Genomic DNA, 18,580 nt, shown 5'->3' on the forward strand with positions numbered 1-18,580 from the left:
CCTTCACGAGCTAATTTCCACCTCAAACACAGCAGAAGACACACTTTGAAGCTGAAATAAACAAATGTTCATCCTGGCATATTCTTTTTTGACCTAAGTCTAAGTCCCGTGGAGGAAAAAATGCAGTGAGAGTGGAAATAGGGGCCAAGAGCGAAGAGGAGACTTATTTTGCCTGCAGCTGACCCCAGTTCACTCCCCGGCATCCCATATGGCCCCCTGGACTCTGCCAGGAGTGACTCCTGAGCACAGAGCCTGGAGTAAGCCCTGGGCACAGCAGGGTGTGGTCCAAAAGAAAAAGGAAACCACTCCTGCTACTTTCAGCAAGGGCAAGTCCAGAGATTTTATTCAAGCCATAGCTGTGTGGCATTCCAGGCATTTGATCAGCTACAGTTAAAAAAAAAAAAAAGAAAGAAAGAAAGAAAAGAGGCTTGCTGTCCTGGTCTTAAGTGCTTTTCCCTATTTCAACAAACAAATGCACACTATTTAAGCTGTGTGGATGCGAGAATAAAAGCCAGTAGCTTCTTTTGAATGCTGCATTTTGTTTTAATAGGAGTTCAATTACTTAAGACACAAAGGACTCACCTCACGGGCAATTCTGCACATCCTGTGATATCCTCTCCCACTAGCCTATTTACTAAAATTCACCTGATGAAAGATTTTTTTTTTTTTGGTTATTTGCTTCTGGGCCACACCCATCAGTGCTGGAGCTGGGGGGTGGGGGGTTGATTCCAAGCGTGTTCTGGGGACCAGGCAGTGCCACGGAGCAAACCCAGGCCTCCACACGCAAAGCATGCACTGAGCCCTTGGCGCTCTCTCCTCTACCCACAAAGTCGCTTCTGCCTCTCAGCTGAACCACACGGCTTGTCAGAGGGAAGGGGAGATGAGGACCATCCATATCCCCCATCACTCGAGAACCACTCGAGCCAGTCAACTCTGTTTCCTACAAGAACAAGGAGAGAGCCAAGAATGAAGATCTATGTGGGGCCTTCAAAGGCAGATGCACGAGGGAGGAAAGCCAACGGCAGACGCTACCTCCGCTGGCTGGCCGGCCCACACATTCGCCTCACCCCTGCGAGAGAGCCGGCTCCCGTTCCCGACGCCCCCAGGCCCAGTTATGACATTCAAGGGAGAGAGAGAGAGAATAGCAACGCCAGTGACTTTCTGAGGAGAGTGTATCATAAAAATAGAGCTCCAATTTTAGGCCGCAAATCGAAAAGAAAAATAGCCAGAATTAGAAGTTTGTTTTAACACAATACACTGAAAATTGCCAGTTTAAGCACTGGGAGCTTGGGACGGGGATTCACGCCACCACATGACTTTTTAGTGAGTCATGAAAAATAGTACAGGCTGAACTGCGGACATCCAGGAGTGACAGAAACGAGAGTCCACTTGCGTCAGGTGGTGGGAAACTGAACTGACATTGCTTCTGCATTTGTTTCACAAGTGGCAGAACTGACACCAATTAATTAGCCGCAGCAGCAATGTATAGGACCTAAACATTAGTAACCCCCACCCCCACTTTTTTGAGACTAAAGAGAAAAGGTTTGAAACCCGAAATGACTCATATTTCAAAAGTCAAATCAATCTATCTGGCAGGAGGGGGGCACCTTCTAAAATCATAATATGAGAAATCAATAAAATAACAATATGTGCAACGACCGGAATATTGCTGAATTTCTAACACCGATTCCCGATGAACATACTTGTGTGTCAAAGCAAAAGCCACGCGCAGGCATTTAACAACAGATCGTGCTATCCTTTTGGTTCTAAAAAAATCACTCTGGTAGAACTAGGTGAGGACAATCAAAATTAATCTTCAGGCCTCGATGGATCCTGTCATGATAAAAAGATCATAAAGATCTCCTCGAAGGGCTTCTGGGTATTATAAATTTATATAACAAATCCACTTCTGCCGGGCAGCCTGGATTAAGCCCTGTTCGCCCGGGGAAACAGTTGGTGTCACCAATGGGCTTATCCAAATGCAAGAGTCATTATCCACCAGGGGTCGGGGCGAGGCGGGCGCGTGGCTCACTGCACACGGGCTCTGCTGACACCAATTACTCACTGCAAGGAAAGTCTGCCCGACAAGCTCATGAACGATGCTGGAGCTCGCTTCTTCCAGGCGAAAGTTTTATTTAAAACCTTGGAGAAAGGAAATATATTTCATTGCTCTCTCTCCCTGATGTTTCCTTGTCAGAATTTCAGAAAGTTGTCTGGGACTGCATTTTGTATATAATAGACAATTCAGTGCTTCTAGCATTCATTCAAGGCTTGAATTCGTCCCAGATTATTTAGCCTCTGTAAACGTGAACACACAGGGCTCCTTAGCAGAGTCACAAATGACACGTTCACAGAAGAGAGAATGTTCCGTTAGTGCATTATCTTAGGCTACAAGTTCCAAGAAGCCGGGAGTGTGTATGGTAACATGAAAGGGGGGACTGACACCCAACAAACACTTTCTGAAAGAGAAAACAAAAACCTCAAGTGAGCCGGGCAACTACAACGCACTCAGTGTATTGCATATACCTACCTAATAACGCACAGAATGCTAGCCACATTTACACAATGAGACGTACCATATAACAGATACCTATCATTACTTAAAACTGCAATAGCTGCTACTCCAGTGGTACCGGCAATGACGCCTGGGGCCACCAGGGCCTCACCCATGCTAGGCACATGCTCTTTCACTTAAAACCTGGTCACCAGCTGAGTATTTTAGCGCATTTTCTGTATGTACCAACAAAGCCAACAATCACACCCTAGGAAGTATAGATCTGCATTTTCTTATAGATGAAGAAACTGGGGCATACCTAACTTTAGGGGTAACCTAAACGCACACGGCAAGCGGCGAGCAAAGGTGAGCCTCAAACCCATGTCTTCCTCTTCTGTGAGGTCGAAGTCAGAGGAAGTTCCGGTCACGCTGTGCATGGAGCAGGCTCTGGTTTTAGCTCCAGCACCGCACAGTCCCCACTCCCGAGTGTCTCCCCTTCCAGTAACTCTAGCTCCAGCTCAGGGCCCTACCACAGGACCTGAAACAGCGAATCACTAACAGTCTTCCTGCCTCTGAGATCGCGTCCTCCGCTCTCTCTTCCATGTGCAAAATCCACGTGGGGCTGAAGGTCCTACTCAAAATGATTTAACGATTCCCTTCTCTGCGTAAAATAAAATCCAACACAGCAAGACATCCAAGAATGACACTTCTGAATTCGGCTTCAAGGACTGTCATTCTTACCCTCACTCATTCAGGAAGGTCCCTCAGGCACACTGTAGCCCTGCTGTTCCCCAAACCATCAGAGCCGCTCCTGCCTCTCTGGCTCTCCAATACTATTAACCCAGCCTCAGAAGGCTCCTCACCACTCCAGTAGACACTGGGAATCTACCCCGAATCTCTCAAGCCCAGGTCAGATCTTTCTTCCACGTGCCCTTCTCCTCTTGAATCCTTTAAACTGACCCATAAGCCCCTTGGTCTCTCTGCACCTTGGCTGATAGCACTAATACATTTTCGCACTCAGGTTACATCCTTCGTGGTTCTTTCATTCTCTTACCACACCAGGAAGACCCTGCTGCAGTGGGATCTGAAGTTGGGGAAACAGTACAAGCAGTACATGCAGCTGCCCCCGGTTTGATCCCCCAAGTACTACCTGGAGGTGTGGCCCCCACACCAAACCAAAACCAAAATATTTGGGCCTGGGCGATGGCCCAAGGGCTGGAGCATGTGCTTTGAATACAGGAGTCCTGGGTTCCATCCCCAACACCACACGATCCCCTAAGCACCAGAGCTGGTGCACTCAGGCACCACGGGGCATGACCCCCAAACAGAAACAGGAAACTCAGACTACGCATACTTCACTTCAAATCCAATCCAGAAAGCATCAAATTCGGAGGCCAAATGTTTCTGATACTCGCTCAGAAGTCCCCTTTTAATGGTCCGCATCCCTCCTATAAAAGCTGGTCCTTATATATATATCTAACTTGAAAACTATGTAATCTGGTTAATTGTATTAAAGTTGTTTGCATTTTTTTAAAAGTTTTGTTTGATTAAGCATCTATTATAACCAAAAGCTCTTCTGCTTAATCATGTTAAATAATAAATATTACAATGCTGGAGAGGTTTTCCATATTTTGCATAGAGTCCATTTAAACCCAATCCAGCAATGATTAAAGATGCAATTCAAAAGGAGGCAGAGCCTAAGCCAAACTGCTTAGGGAGGGGCTGGGGGGAGTCTCCCTTCCAAATGGGGAAAAGGCTAGAAAGATTTTTACCTGTTGCATAACATTTCAGCTCTTTCTGTTAGGTTGTGAGTTAGGCACTTAGGAAAGCAAATATTTTGATCAATTAAGCAATTCCAGTTCTCGACTAGGAAGGTTTTTAAGTCAACATGAAAGAAAGTCCTGTATGAGAGACAGAGCAAACGTATGGTGTTTGCTCACATGTGGCTGATCCCGGTTCGAATTCCCTTTCAAATTTTCGGCATCACACCCAGTCTTCCGAGCACTGCCAGGGGTCACTCCTGAGCAGAGCACCAGGAAACTGCTCCAAAGAGGCACAGAGGAAGCCCCCCCAAATAAATACAGATGTTAAAAAAAGGTCTTGATTGCATGTTTTTGCTTATTCACATGTATTTATTACCATGAAAGTCCACATTTTCAATACCCTGAAAGGGCTTTATTTCTGAAGTGCAAAACTCCAGATGAATGGAAAGTTTCTTCTCCCACGAGGAGACCAAGTAGCACTGGACACAAGTAAGAATGATTTGCAAAGAACCTGGACTCTCTTATGATGACGGTACAGCTTCCCTTCTGATTGGAAATTATGTTTTCTCCTTATAACTCACTCTACCTTCTCGAGTCTCTACACCAGAGGCAACTGCCATAATTCCCAGCTATCCCCTTTCAGAATTTCTCCAGACTCATTAGCAATTACTTATAATGACCAACTTGTCTACAACGCAAATGGGCAATTCCGGAAAGCTGACATCTAGCCCGAGTAGCGGTCTCATGAATCTGCTCAGAGAACGAGTAACGTACATTTGATGCATTATATCTTGCGGGAAAATGGAGATCTCTCAACCTACAAATTATAGCCTTGTGTGACAAGCCTTTTTCCCTTCCCCAGTGTGCCAAATAACACAGGTCACCGCCTCTCTCAAGAGACAGGATGGTGTGAATGACAAAGCCAAAAGTCAGAAGGCTTGTGGCTTGAACACCAGATTCCACTTCAGTTAGGAAACGTCAGAGTTTCTCAGTACGAAACCATCTAGAAACTTGGCACTAAATGAAGGAGAAAAATCTTGGGCTGCATCATCATCACCATTTTGCTTGAGTTTAACCTAACCTCGGCTAGATAAGACACTGGGCACAGAAAGATTAAATAGAGTTTGGTGGTATCGTTTTTACAGCAATTTTTAAAAGCTATAATTTGAAATATTAAAAACAATTTATTACAAGGAGCAATGCCCTTTCTGCTGGCCCTTTGTGCTGAGATAATTATAGAACAAAATCACTGGAAGAACACAGGCCAACAACCAGAAGTAGATAATGAAAGATGACAGTGTTAAGATATACAGAAAATGCAAAGGGAACACAGGTGATTATGACTTTATATATATACATACGTGTATATATATTTTAAAAGCCATAAACATCTTAGAGCAGTTTCTTGGCTCCTTCTGTACACATATTCAAGATTCCAATTTTTCTGGGGTTTTACTTAAAAGCAAAAACCTACCACAATAGTTTGTATCATTTCCTCCACTGCTCATTTCCCGTCTCTCAATCCCCACTAAATTAGAGGGCCTACAACAGAAAATGAAATGAAAATTTTAAACAAAGCTTACCTCCATTCTTTCATTTCATTTTAGGACATTCAGCTTGTTTTCTGAAAGCATCTACTACCAAGAAGTAATAAACAGCTCCTTAACCTAAGGCAAGGCCTTGGCCTTCAGAATCTAGAATAAGTGCACTGATTTGCATCTGAGAAAGGGGTGGCCTTTTCGTTTTTCTCCAAGTCAGAACCATGGGGGGAGTTCCAATACCAAAGAGTGAAAAAAACTAAAGATAAGCCTAGGTTATGTTTAAGCTACTGAAAGTGAAAGAGGAAGCAGTATTTTTCATTTTGCCATTAAAAAAAAAAACCCAAAACACTACCTTAAATTTTTATGTATTTGTTTTGGGGCCACAGCCAGTGATGTTCAGGGGACCATATGGGATGCAACGAATTGCATCCAGGTCAGTACCTCACCCTCTGTACTATCTTTCCAGTCCCCAAGCCCCTACTCTAAACGCCACACAACCTTCCCAATAGATCTTTCTCTACATATACCAAAGTCTATCAATTGTCTTGTATCTGGCAAGTCTTTGAATACACTCAAATTTGGACCTGCTCCATGTGTCCATCATCCAAAGACGTCAATCAAGGTGTGAAATTGTGCTAGAATTGTGTCTTACAACTTATCAACTTCTGCAATTCCTAAACAAACTTATGATCTTATATATTAATTCAGCATTTCACTAGTATTTCCCTAACATTGTCAAAGCTTTAAAATAAATCTAATACCTAAGCAACACTAATCATGAAGTCATAGGCTTAATTAATTAAATGTTGTGTTTTAGTTAAAATAACTCAAAACTAAGAACTAAGAAACAAAAGCATCCATCTGTGTGCCACCCAAACCCATCTCCTATGTCAAGTCTATTAGTAACACCCTCTGGAGGACTTATTTCACCAGGTAGAACCTCAACAAGCAAGCACAGTGATACTTTGAGAAGCTGTGGTTTAGTCTCAAATTCTTCACATACAGTTAAGGAAATTCTCCAAGACAGGCTGTTACTTGCCCAGATAACGCTAAGTGGTGACAGGGTCTAGATCAGAATCTAGAACTTGGTCCACAGCGGCCCCGCAAGATTAGGATCTACAGATTCTTCTACAGGAAGAATTGGAGCGCTGGCCTTGAGGAAGTTCACCAAGCAAACCTCAAGCAGCTGATCAATCTTTAGTGTGTAGATCTAGGCTTTTCTCTCTCTTTCTCTGAGACTGAAATAAGTCAGCTGTTCCCAAGTTTCATGTGCAAGTTCTGCCCAACTCCCTGAACCTCAAGGCATTCTACATGGAAGATGAAAGTATCTTGGGGACCATTATCCCATTTTTTTTTTTTTTGATCCAACAGTTCCCTAACCACCGAGTTCCCTGCCCTGCCTTCCTTGCTAGACTCGAGCAGGCTCTATGGTTTCAGGAGGAAGATTTTCCATCTCTGGGTTTCAGGCCATCATTGGAAATGGGCTGGAAGTTTCCGTTACAGAATCACTCTTCCCAGATACCCAGCGAAGAGGTTTTATTTTCAAGAGCTAGGTAAGTTCAGTCTACTATTTTACCTCATACTGTTTTCATAGCACTGTTTTTATTCCACAACCATCTAAAAAAGGAGGTGTAGTTCCTGGCCACTTTAGGAGTTACTAACCCAGGTGAGCTTAGATATGCACATATGTACCTAATAACAGCTACGGTACTAATTGTATATGCCAAGCACTGCACCATGTCCTTCAAACATATTCTTACTAAATTCTCACAACTATTAACCATAAAATGCCTCATTTTACATATGAGAGTAATAAAGATATGTGGGCTGGAGCGATAGTGCAGCAGGTAGGGAGGGCGTTTGCCTTGCATGCGGTTGACCCAGGTTTGATTCCTCTGCCCCTCTCAGAGAGCCCCGCAAGCTACCGAGAGTATCTAGTCCACACGGCAGAGCCTGGGAAGCTACCCATGGTGTATTCAATATGCCAAAAACAGTAACAACAAGTCTCACAATGGAGATGTTACTGGTGCCCGCTCAAGCAAATCGATGAGCAACGGGATGACAGTGATGGTGACAATAAAGATACTGCTACTTGCCTCAGTCAAGGTAGAGACTCAAACTCAGGACTGTCCGCTTCTGGGCCTATGTCCTCAACCAATGCACCATACATTATTCCTCTAAAAGTCTATGTATCTGATTTCTTATTGCGTTTCTTTTATTAGGCAGGTCTACAGCTAGGGCAGCTGTGTGGTTAAAATTCAATATTCAAGTCCAATATAACACATTCTGAGAATGCCATTTCACATTGAAGAATCCTGCTCCTCAGAATCAGTTACTATTCAATTTGCACTTTCTTGACCAAAAATAACTCCAATAGATTCACAGTAGATGCATATTGCTATGTACTTATCTATATAAGCTTTATTTTACGATTACAGCATATGAAACTGAAGCATTAATGAGACATAATAAAAAGAATATGTATTTGGCCTTTGTATCTGGTTCCTTCCAGAGTTCCAGAAACTTCTGTAGTTCTGTAAGCTTTCTGACACTCATAAGGAGCCCCTTTGACGACACCTGAGTTTAAGCTGAAGAGGTGACTTAGGGCACTGCAGAGTTTCCAGAGAGGGGACTGGCTCTCCATACTAGAAGGTGGGAACTTTCGGCCCCCACTCCAGGCCACCGGGGAGGGGAACAGTGGCTAGTTTAATCGCCACTGCTCAATGGTGATCTCAACATTGATGGGCTGTACCTTAGAACAGAATCTTCACGGAAACTGAAGGCAGGCTGTGAGGGCTTTGGGACTGACCCTGCGGATGTGCTGAGAAGGGTGCCATTGAGGGCACACGGATGTCCCCAATTCGTATTCTGCCCTACACATCTCTTCCACTTGGCTGCTGCTGAGTTGCAGTCTTTAAAATGAAACTGTGACCCCAAATTATCATGCTTCTCCAAGTTCTGTGAGCATATGTTCTGCAAAATATCACGCCTGGCAGCAGTGCAGGTAATGTGGGCTCCTTGGTACTTGTGGCGAGCATCTGACATGAACCAAACTCGTGTGAGTGAGTAACTCGTGTGATCTGTACCCAGGCCAGGCAGAGCGGATCAGCACTGAGTTGTTGAACTCTCAGTTGTTATCAGAGAATTATTTCCAAACAACATCAATAACCTCATAAAAAAAAAAGGGGGTTCGTGTTAAAACCAACTTAACGGATAGTCAGAAGCCACGTCCCTGCTTGATCGAATCGTCAATTCTACAGCTGTTACCGATTCAGATAACTGCTTGCAATTTTAATAGGAAATCTATGTGGATGTTGGCCTTATGGACATAATCCACAAATTTCTGAAAGACTCAAGTTTATTTGAAAAGCAAAGAATAAAGAGAAAAAAAAAAGATCTGTTCAAAAAACAAAACAAAGCACAACCCATGGAATGCTATAAAATGGGAAGCAAAAGTCACTTAATAATTTTAGAATTTCATATTACAATCATCATGAAAGACTCAAGAATGATCTGGAGAGTTTACGTGTCATTGTTCCCTCTGGTAGACACTGTTAAATGACAGTGACCCCCACCACTATTCATCTCATGATACGCTTAAACCTAAAATCTAAGAGCTCCAGGGACATTTTATTTAACCCTTGCTTAACCAATTGTTTGTAAAACATATAGTCAAAAGGGAGAGAACTAAAAAGTGACTAGGTTAGTATTCCATAAACCGCTAATCCTGACCAATCAGTCTTGAAGACCGAACTAATCAAACCAGTCACGGGGTCCCTGCACTCACCCCTTCCCACCAGGTTTAGACTTTCCAGTCTGGAGAAAAGAGCATTTGTGGTAACAGCCCTTGTCAGGGTCACTGGATTGCACAATTTCCTGGGCCTTGCCCCACCCGCGTTGTAAATGGTGTTCCCTGGAGCTGGCCACAACTGCTCCTTTCTGCCCACTCCCACCAAGTGCATTGTCAGCATTTTCTATCATTTCCTAGCTGGACCACTGACAGGCATTTTTCTCCTCCCTGTATACAGTTCCACAGAACTATTCCCATACCACCGTGCCTTTCGGAAGGGACCTGTTTCCTCTGACTCCATTTCTGGGCTCACCCAACTACATGGAAACCCTACGGGAGACACAAGTAAGGCCTTGTGCTGGCCTTGCTGGCTGTGACCCCAGCAAATGGTCCCCCCACCCCCAACCCCCTGCAGCACAGCCAGGGGTCACTCGTGAGCACCAAGTCAGGAATAGCCTCTGAGCACTGTTGAGTGTGCCCGCACCCCTGACAAACTTAAAATGTTTTGTAAAAGACGGTTGGAAGACACAAGCAAAATTCTCTTACCATAACCATCAGTTATAACCAACTGTTTTAAGTAAATGAACAGGTTTCCCCCATTACTCAAAGGTAGAACATTCTTCTTTGGCACAAGCTAATAAATTATGATTAGCATTGGAATGCTCAAATTTTTTTCTCCATAGATTCATGGTAAGAACATTCCAATGCAGGCCAGAGAGACAATACACGAGCAACGCACTTGCCTTGAAAACACCCAACCTGGGTTCAATCCCTGGCACCCCAGATGGTCTCCCAAGCCCCACCAGGAGTGACCCTTGAGTCGGGAACAGCCAGACCCAGGAATAAACCCTGAGTACAGCTGGGTGTGGCCTGGAAAAAATACACAAAATGAATAAGGAAGTAGAAAGAACATTCCAATCTATGGGAACATACAACTTCCAGGTTAACAGGGAAAACCTATAGTTGCTCCCAAGAAAATGAATCAACTAGAATAAAAAGCATCATGACAGCACACTTCAAAACAGACACAGAACATTTACTATATAACTTCTCACTTGAATCTCACTGAGGAAAAATGAAACTGTCACTGCTGGGGAAAATACCTCCTCCGGGGCCTGGGAGGCCCAGCACGGTCACGGTCTTGCCCCTTCACCCACTGTCTTCAAAGCAGTCCCAGCATTCTCTCTGCAGCGCTATTCCTAAACTTCCCTTGGCTTCAAGAGCAGCATCAGGACGATATAAACCAAGTATTTAATTAAGGGAAAATTTGCTTCAGATATTAAAAAAAAGGTGCCCATTTTAATTACCCTCCCTCCCTCCTTCCCTCCTTCCCTCCTTCCCTCCCTCCCTCCCTCCCTCCCTCCCTCCCTCCCTCCCTCCCTCCCTCCCATTCTTTTCGCTTTTGATCACTACTGGCAGGGCTCAGCGGGCTGTACATGGTACTGGGGATGGAACCTGGGTTGACTACATGCAAGGGAAATGTCTTGCCTGCTGTACCATCGCTCCAGCCCCGACAGTGTTCTAAAAATTCTACGGCAGTGCTAATACCTGGGCTGGACTGTTCTGACTCCAGGGCAGGTCAGTCGGAAAGGGGTGTGACCCGTTCAATATTTGGTGTAAGTCATATCTACGGTGTGCTTATCTTGAGAATTTACAACGATAAAGCCTCAACTTCTGCTTGAAAGTACCAACTGTCACTCAGCAATATTCTGAGGAGGAAAGAGAATTTCTACATGAGGGAGCCTCTCGTCCCACTACCCGTGGATAACTTCACTTTGCATACGCTCCAGAGTCGATCCCTGAATGACAACAGCTCCCGACAGGGTCAAGGACACTGGCTGATATTAGATGCCAGCGATGCCAGCACACTCCCCCACCCGCGCAGGGACGTGGACTCAATGTCACCCCCACCCCACCACCACCATCACAAAAGCCAAAGCTGAATATTCCTTCCCCGGCTTAGTCCTTTAAAACCCCGCCATGCTGACCCTGAAGCTTTAAAACTGTGCCCCAGTCATTCGTGATGCACCAGAATCGTTAGTGTCACTCACGGTCCACTGGAATCATGGTTCCTCTCTAGAAAGAAGATCTTGATCATGAGACAAAGCACACAAAATTCTTTTGAATCAAAATGCAGAGAGTACAGAGGCGTCAAGGCGCTTGCCTTGCGTAAGGCCAGCCCTGGGTTGAGTCAACACCAGAGTCCCCTGCCACTGCCAGAAATATTAGAAATCCAGACACTAAGGACCCAATTAATTCAAACTCTAGTGCCTACAATAATGCATTGGCGACAATTTATTTACTTGTTGGTTTCGAGGCAACACCTGGTGGTATTTGGGGACAGACAAGGGCTTCGTTTCTCTTTAGCCAATGAGCTCCTGGGCCCAAAGCAATGGAAACGAGGACAATCACTTAAGAACAACCAGCGCAGAGAAGACCTGACCCGAGTCTTCGTCAGTACTTTGCTCTGTAACTTAAGCAAGCGCACTAACCTTTCACAATTTCTATTTCCTTATTAAATCATTGCCTCTCAACCTATTTTCAGCCTCAGAATATTCTGTTCAACCGAAATCTTTGAAGATCAATATAACAGAACATTAATTTTTGCAGAGTGAAGCACAAAGACAGCAAAATCCCTTCATCCCTGCCACCAGCACACTCTAGCAATGACCTCCAGGAGGACTTCACATAGCCAGGTTAGAAAAATCATTATACATAATGTTCTGCAGGGGCCCAACTTTCCTCTTCCTCCAAAGGAAAAGAAATTAACTGCAGTAAATGCTATGGCTTGAGTTTGGTTCAGAATCAGATTTACAGGACACACACACAACACACACACACACACACACACACACACACACACCCAGATTTACAGGACACACATACCACACAAACACCACACCACACAAACACACACACACACACACACACACACACACACACACACAACCTACTTCAGGCAAATACTCCACACAGTCCAAATCACACACACTCAGATTTACAGGACTGCCCCCCCCCGCCACACACACACACCAACCTACTTCAGGCAAATACTCCACACAGTCCAAATCCTTCATCAACAAACAAGAGCTTAAAGTTGTAACCAAATTGCTATGTTGATAGAAGGGAAGTAATCTACTGATGAAACAAGTGGTCCAGTCTTTCCAACCCTGTCTTTCTTCTTTTTCTTTCTTTGGCTTTTGGGCCACAACTAGGTGCTTGGTGTTTACTCCTGTCCCCTACTGACAGGCTGGGAGGACCATACGGGATATCAGGGATTGAACCGGGGTCAGCTACATACAGGACAAGCACCTTAGCTGCTGTACTGTCTTTCCTGCCCCTCTGACCGTCTCCTAGACCGGTAAGCCAGTATTGGGGCAATAACTACAAGATGCCAAACACAGCAAAAAAAAACCCAAAAAAAACAAGAAGCCCTTTACTATGCTGGGATACTAAAAAGAAAATCCCAACTCAAATTTTATATATGTAACTGTATACCTGTTCTGAATTCTGAATTCACAGAAAACTTGCTGATGAAATTACAATTAACCCCCAGGCCGCCCAGCTAAGCACTCCATCAGAGCTGGTCAGAAAGGCGGCGCCGCATTTGGTCCCCAGGAGTGAGCCCTGACCACCATCGGGTGTGCACCCCACCCACTCACCGCCCCTGGCCCAAATCAGAACAGGGACGCGGACGATGTTTCCCAGTGCTACGCAATCTTAGCTCCCACGCTGCAATACAACCTGAAGTCACAGCAGAGTGGACTCACAACGGAGCCAAGCCAAGCCGTGAGGAGTGAAGAGTCAAGAGCATGAGAAACACGCCTGCCTTTCCCAGCAATAGGTAGCGATCACTGTTAATTTTATCAGCGCTAATCCTACTTCCAGAATGGCTGAGCGTCCCTATTCTGATGTCTGATACAGCAAGGTTTTGTTTGCACTATTTCTGGAGAGGATAATTAGGCAAGTCCCACCCATCCCCTGGCCCCGCCTCCTTCCAGCAGAAAGCACGATTTCAGACTTTTTACCAACTTTCCACCTTTTATTTCATTATATCACTAAATTAAGTCTTAATAGCCTGTATTTGTTTCTTCCATCCCTCTCGGAGAGCCCGGCAGGCTACTGAGAGTATCCCGCCCGCACAGCAGAGCCTGGCAAGCTCCCATGGTGTATTTGATATGCCAAAAACAGTAACAAGTCTCACAATGGAGACGGTACTGGTGCCCGATCGAGCAAATCAATGAGCAACGGGGTGACAGTGCTACAGTGATACAGCACAATAATTTGTATTATGAGGTTCTAGTTCATAATCATGAAATGGTCAGGTGATAATTCCCTTGTTGCCTTTTAAGACACAGGACTCTCCAACACCTAGACAAACAGAAAAACTAGTGATAACAGATTTTAACTGAGAGACAGTAACTCAGTTAAGCACTGGACACCCGCACAAAGCGCTCCCGAACAATGCCCCAACATTTAGGAACGACTACTCCTGGCTCACTGGCATCAACATCTGTAAACAGGCACAAGAGGTCATTATAAATTACGAAAAGCTTGAGAAATATGAGTTATCATTTAATTACCATTATGTCAATCTGAGTTTCAGCATCTTTATCTCAAGACAACTAGCAACCAGTGTACAATTAACTCGCCTTACTGCAGCATATACATCAAAACAGCAGCAAACGAAGATTAATTTTAAGTCATTTAGTACCATGGAAAACACTTCCCCCCACCTCCAATAGCAAGTAGAACTCCAATAGCAAGTAGTGTCATCTGGTCTTGCGGGTACCCAGTTTTGGGAAGAGTTTGTTCAAAAGCCCAGTAAGTTCAGGAATAATTTTACTGATATTCTAGATTAGAAGGCCTGCTCAGCTCATCAAAATTCATTTCGACTTGGAGATCCTTCCCCCAAATACAATTAATGGCAAATGTAGGAGTCAATGGGTTCTCGCCGTGTTATAGTTCCCTCTTACCTACCCACCCCTTTCAGAAATTAGAAAAGAATCTCCAGTCTCCAAAAGGGCTGATGAAATTGCAGCCTACTGGGTATTTTCATACTTACTTTATAATAAAAACAGTTAGATGAAGATGAAGAGTAGGCAACTTCATAACCCACTGACTAGAGTACTTTCAGTCAAGCATTAGAATACAAAGTCCAAGTTGTTTTTAACCTAGGCTAAAGACAAAAATCAGATTTTCATTCTTCCGAGCTACTTACTCTTCAGAGAGTCTAGACAACTCTCTGCCTGGTCCTAGCAGTTCTCTTTAGTCACTTCCTTGCTAACTTATTTGCAGGGAAGTTGGAATTCAGGAATTCAGTACTAGGCTCCAATGCCACCAACACCTGCCCAGCAAACTCTATATCTGTTGGTTCTGGCTATGCAAGGCTGTCCCTGGCCCGCCACCCACCCACCCCACCCCGCAATTCTCAGTCTACTTGGCCAGTAGTTCAACGCCAGGGCTCAAAGATTCGAGGGGGTGCCATGGTGGTGCGGGGCCCTGCAGTGCCAAGGGTACCTGGTCACCCCACAGGTACTGGAGTTGGGCAGGGACAGGTGTGTGTCTGTGTGTGTGTGTATGTGTGTGTTTGTGTATTTGTGTGTGTGTATCTGTGCAATGCTCAGGGGACTGTGTGGTAGCGGGTTTCAAGCCAGGTTCAGCTACACCACAAGCCCATGTACTATGTTAGGCCTTCATGCTACCTACGTACTAGAACCTAAAACAAGTGACAAGGCCTCAATTTCTGATTCATTTCCCACCACCCCCAGTACTAAAATGTTTTATTTAGCATTTCTAATACTGACTTTACTACAAATAGTCCAAACAACATTTAATTCTCTTATCACTTGGCTCAATGGGCCAATTCACTCAAAGAACACACTAGTCACTATTGTGGAGTTCAAAAGAAAAAAAAAAAAAGAGCATATTCTTTCTGTTTGAGCCCCCTTAGACTTGGCCAAATCAAGGAGTGGCAAGTGGGTCTCTCAAGTGGACACGCTGATCAAGGTGAAATTGAAAAGCACCTATCGGAAACAAGTGGTCCCAACAGAAAATAAGAGGTTAGATTTTTTTTGGTTACATGCCAGCCCAAAGATGCCAACATAGTAGGATTGGGCCCACAATAGTCACTTATCTAATGCAATCCACTGAGTGAACTTTTCGTACCAACCTACACCTCATCTGAGTATTATTAGTCATCAGGTCAGGCAAGAGTGGGAATATTGCAACATAAAACCTGTCTCCCAACAAAAGCAACTTCAAACTCAGGTCCTGATGGTCATCTTTGTAGACCCATAAGGGTGTATTATTATAACTTGCCTAACCTTCAACCCTAAACTCATACATAGCTGGAAGCAAAGAAGAATTCATATATTAGAAAACATTCAGGGTACTTATTATGCAATTTTAAATAACAACATGGAAGACAAAACAACTGTCAGGAAAAAGGTGTGCCAGTCAACTGAACATCCCTCTGAGTTCTGAACACACAGTTTGCCATTCATCTGCCAGGCAAGACTCAGGTGATCATGCTTCCCATCCTTAGCAGGATAAGGCTTTAAAAACAAAACAAACAAACAAAAACCAAAAAAATAGCAATTCAATGGTAGTTGAAAAATATTAAATGACAACACTCTAGGAAAGAAAACAGAACACATCAAAAAGAAGCTTCAGTTCCTACTTCCTACCCCTGGTTCTTCCTTTGCCTATCTATTCTGAGTTCAGCCTCCACTTTTGCCCGGAACTCTTCTGACTCTCTCCTTCGCACAGAAAGCTCCGGCCATTATTACTGCCTCCCATCGCCTGCTCCTGCCCCTCCGAGCACCCCCCTTTCTTCACCCAGCTTTTTCTTCCCAGTCCCTGGGACTTGCCAAACTCACACCAGTCCCTGAGCAAGCATGCCACCTCCTTCCCACAGCTCAGTCTAAGAGTCTCGTCCTCGGAAAGGTCTTCTTTATGTCCTACTGAGGTTCATATCACCTATCAAAATTTGACTTAATGGCTTATAAGCCATCTCCTTTCATCCCCGAGGTCCTTCCCCCACCTCCACCCATATAACTCCACGAGGGCACTGGACCTTACTTCTGCTTACGTTCACTTTTGCACACCCAAAAGCACTGGCACGTAGCCTGTCAATAAATGCTTAAAGAATGAATGAATTTCGTACATTTTATTCAATGGCAAACCAGGTCCCAAATCAATGAAGGTTAGTCGTCATCCTCTGGTTGCATTTCTGCGAAACCTCTGACAGAACTTGTGTAATCAAAGCATTAAATATTGTTTTAGGGGTTGCAGAGACAGTATAGCAGGTAGGGCACTTGCCGTGCATGAGACTGACCCAGATTATGATTTCTGGCACTCCATATTGTTTCCCGAGTCCCACTAGAAGCAATCCCTAAGCATAAAGCCAGGAGTAAGCCCTGAGATCAGCTGGTGTGCCCCCCCCCAAAAAAAGTTTTATCGGGTATGAAAGTTCTAGTTGGATACATAGGATGAGGTCTGTTAAGAGTTCTTTTATCAGTATGTGTGTGTGCGCGCACACACACACACACGCACACATACAGAGTAACTGAGAGGATTTAAAGTCACTTTCTAATCAAAGGATTCCAAAAATGTGGGCACTAACTCTTAAAGTTCGACAGAGAACACAGCTCCAGACCCAACATTTTCCAAAGAAAATAATCAGCATCAAAATACACACTACGTTTCATTCTGAAATCCCTTACTTATTAGGTTGCTTTCTTATATTTATCCCATAAAATTCCAACGAAGAGACCACCTTCCCCATCACTCTCTGTTCTCTTAAAATCATCCTTTTGACCCACCCCATCCCTGGGTTCTATTATTTTCAAGCAAAACTAAACAGATTGCACTGTCTCATTTAAGACCACCTCTCCTCACACAGAATCAGCAAAAGCAGCTGGAAATCAGCACCAAGCGGGTATGTCACTGAAGACGTGTGTGCCAGACACACAAACGGAGAAGAGGGTATGAAAGAGCTATTGTCCAAGTGCAGAAACCACCACCACCAAAAAGTCATACAGGGTTTCTCTGTGCTGCCAAAGTGCATCACGAAGTGTGGGTGGCGAGAAAACACAGAAATCCAGAATTAGCCCAACACCAAATCACTCTCAAGTGCTCTGGGCAAGAGACCTTGATTCCTGGGCTCTGATGCCATTGAGGAATCCCGGGGCAGCGGGGCTCTGGGACGCGGCAGAAGTGCTGCCTCTGACTTAGCTCAGCGGCCAGGCAGGGAGAGGCACTCCCCAGGCCATGCAGCCAGAAACTCCAGTCTTACAAAAGCTCGCGGTGCAAGACCTGGGAGGGAGAGGGGAGGCTGCACGGCAAATTCCGAAGAGGCAACCACGGTACCAAGTGCCACAAAGAAGAAAAAGAAGGGGTGGGGGGCGTGGGGGGAAGGGACAACAAACAAAACCCCCCCACCACCAACAAAAAGCCCCCCTCGGATGATCACCGAGCCCAAGGAAAGCAAAGTGGAAATAAATGAGGGGTGTGTAAAAGGGGGATGGGGGGAGGAGGGGGAGGAGGAGGAGGTGGAGGCCGGGAGCGGGGAGGGAGGGGAGGGATGGAAAAAACAATACATTTGCCACCCCGTCCCACTTCCTAGCCGGGAGGCAGGCGAGCGAGCGCCTCCAGCCCCATTACCTCGGGCACATGTCGCCTCCGTCGGCGGCGAGGTGCCCCGGGAGGCCTCCGGGTCGCAGCCCCTTAATTCCAGGGATGTTAATGATTAAAGAGGGCGGTGGGGGTGGGGAGGAAGCGAGGGCGGCGGGGAGGGAGGGAGGGAGCCGGGGACTCAAGCCGCCACCTCCCGCCCGGGCTCCCACCTCTGGGCGCCCGCCCGGGGGGCGCGGGGCAGAGTGTGCAGCCCCGCCCGGGCCGCCGCCGCCGCCGCCCCCCCGAGCGCCCGGGCGCCGGCTGCAGGGGTGCGGGCGGCGGGCCGGCGGGCTCGGTGGCTAAGTTCTCGGGA

The 18,580-nt window shown here is 45.4% G+C and overlaps 1 protein-coding gene across 3 annotated transcripts in view; it reads right to left on the minus strand.

Annotated features, from left to right (window-relative positions):
* The window catches only part of DCUN1D3 (defective in cullin neddylation 1 domain containing 3), a 40,295-nt gene that overhangs the window by 21,305 nt on the left and 410 nt on the right, over positions 1-18,580 (minus strand). Inside the window, exon 1 of one of the 3 annotated variants that reach the window (XM_055134646.1) lies at positions 18,256-18,334. The exons of the other annotated variants lie outside the window; for them this stretch is intronic. The gene's annotated coding sequence lies outside the window, so the exon portion shown is untranslated. Of the gene's footprint in view, positions 1-18,255; positions 18,335-18,580 lie in introns of those variants that run through there. 3 annotated transcript variants of the gene reach the window in all.

The sequence above is a fragment of the Sorex araneus genome, chromosome 4 (genome assembly GCF_027595985.1).
Source record: "Sorex araneus isolate mSorAra2 chromosome 4, mSorAra2.pri, whole genome shotgun sequence".
NCBI lineage: Eukaryota > Metazoa > Chordata > Mammalia > Eulipotyphla > Soricidae > Sorex > Sorex araneus.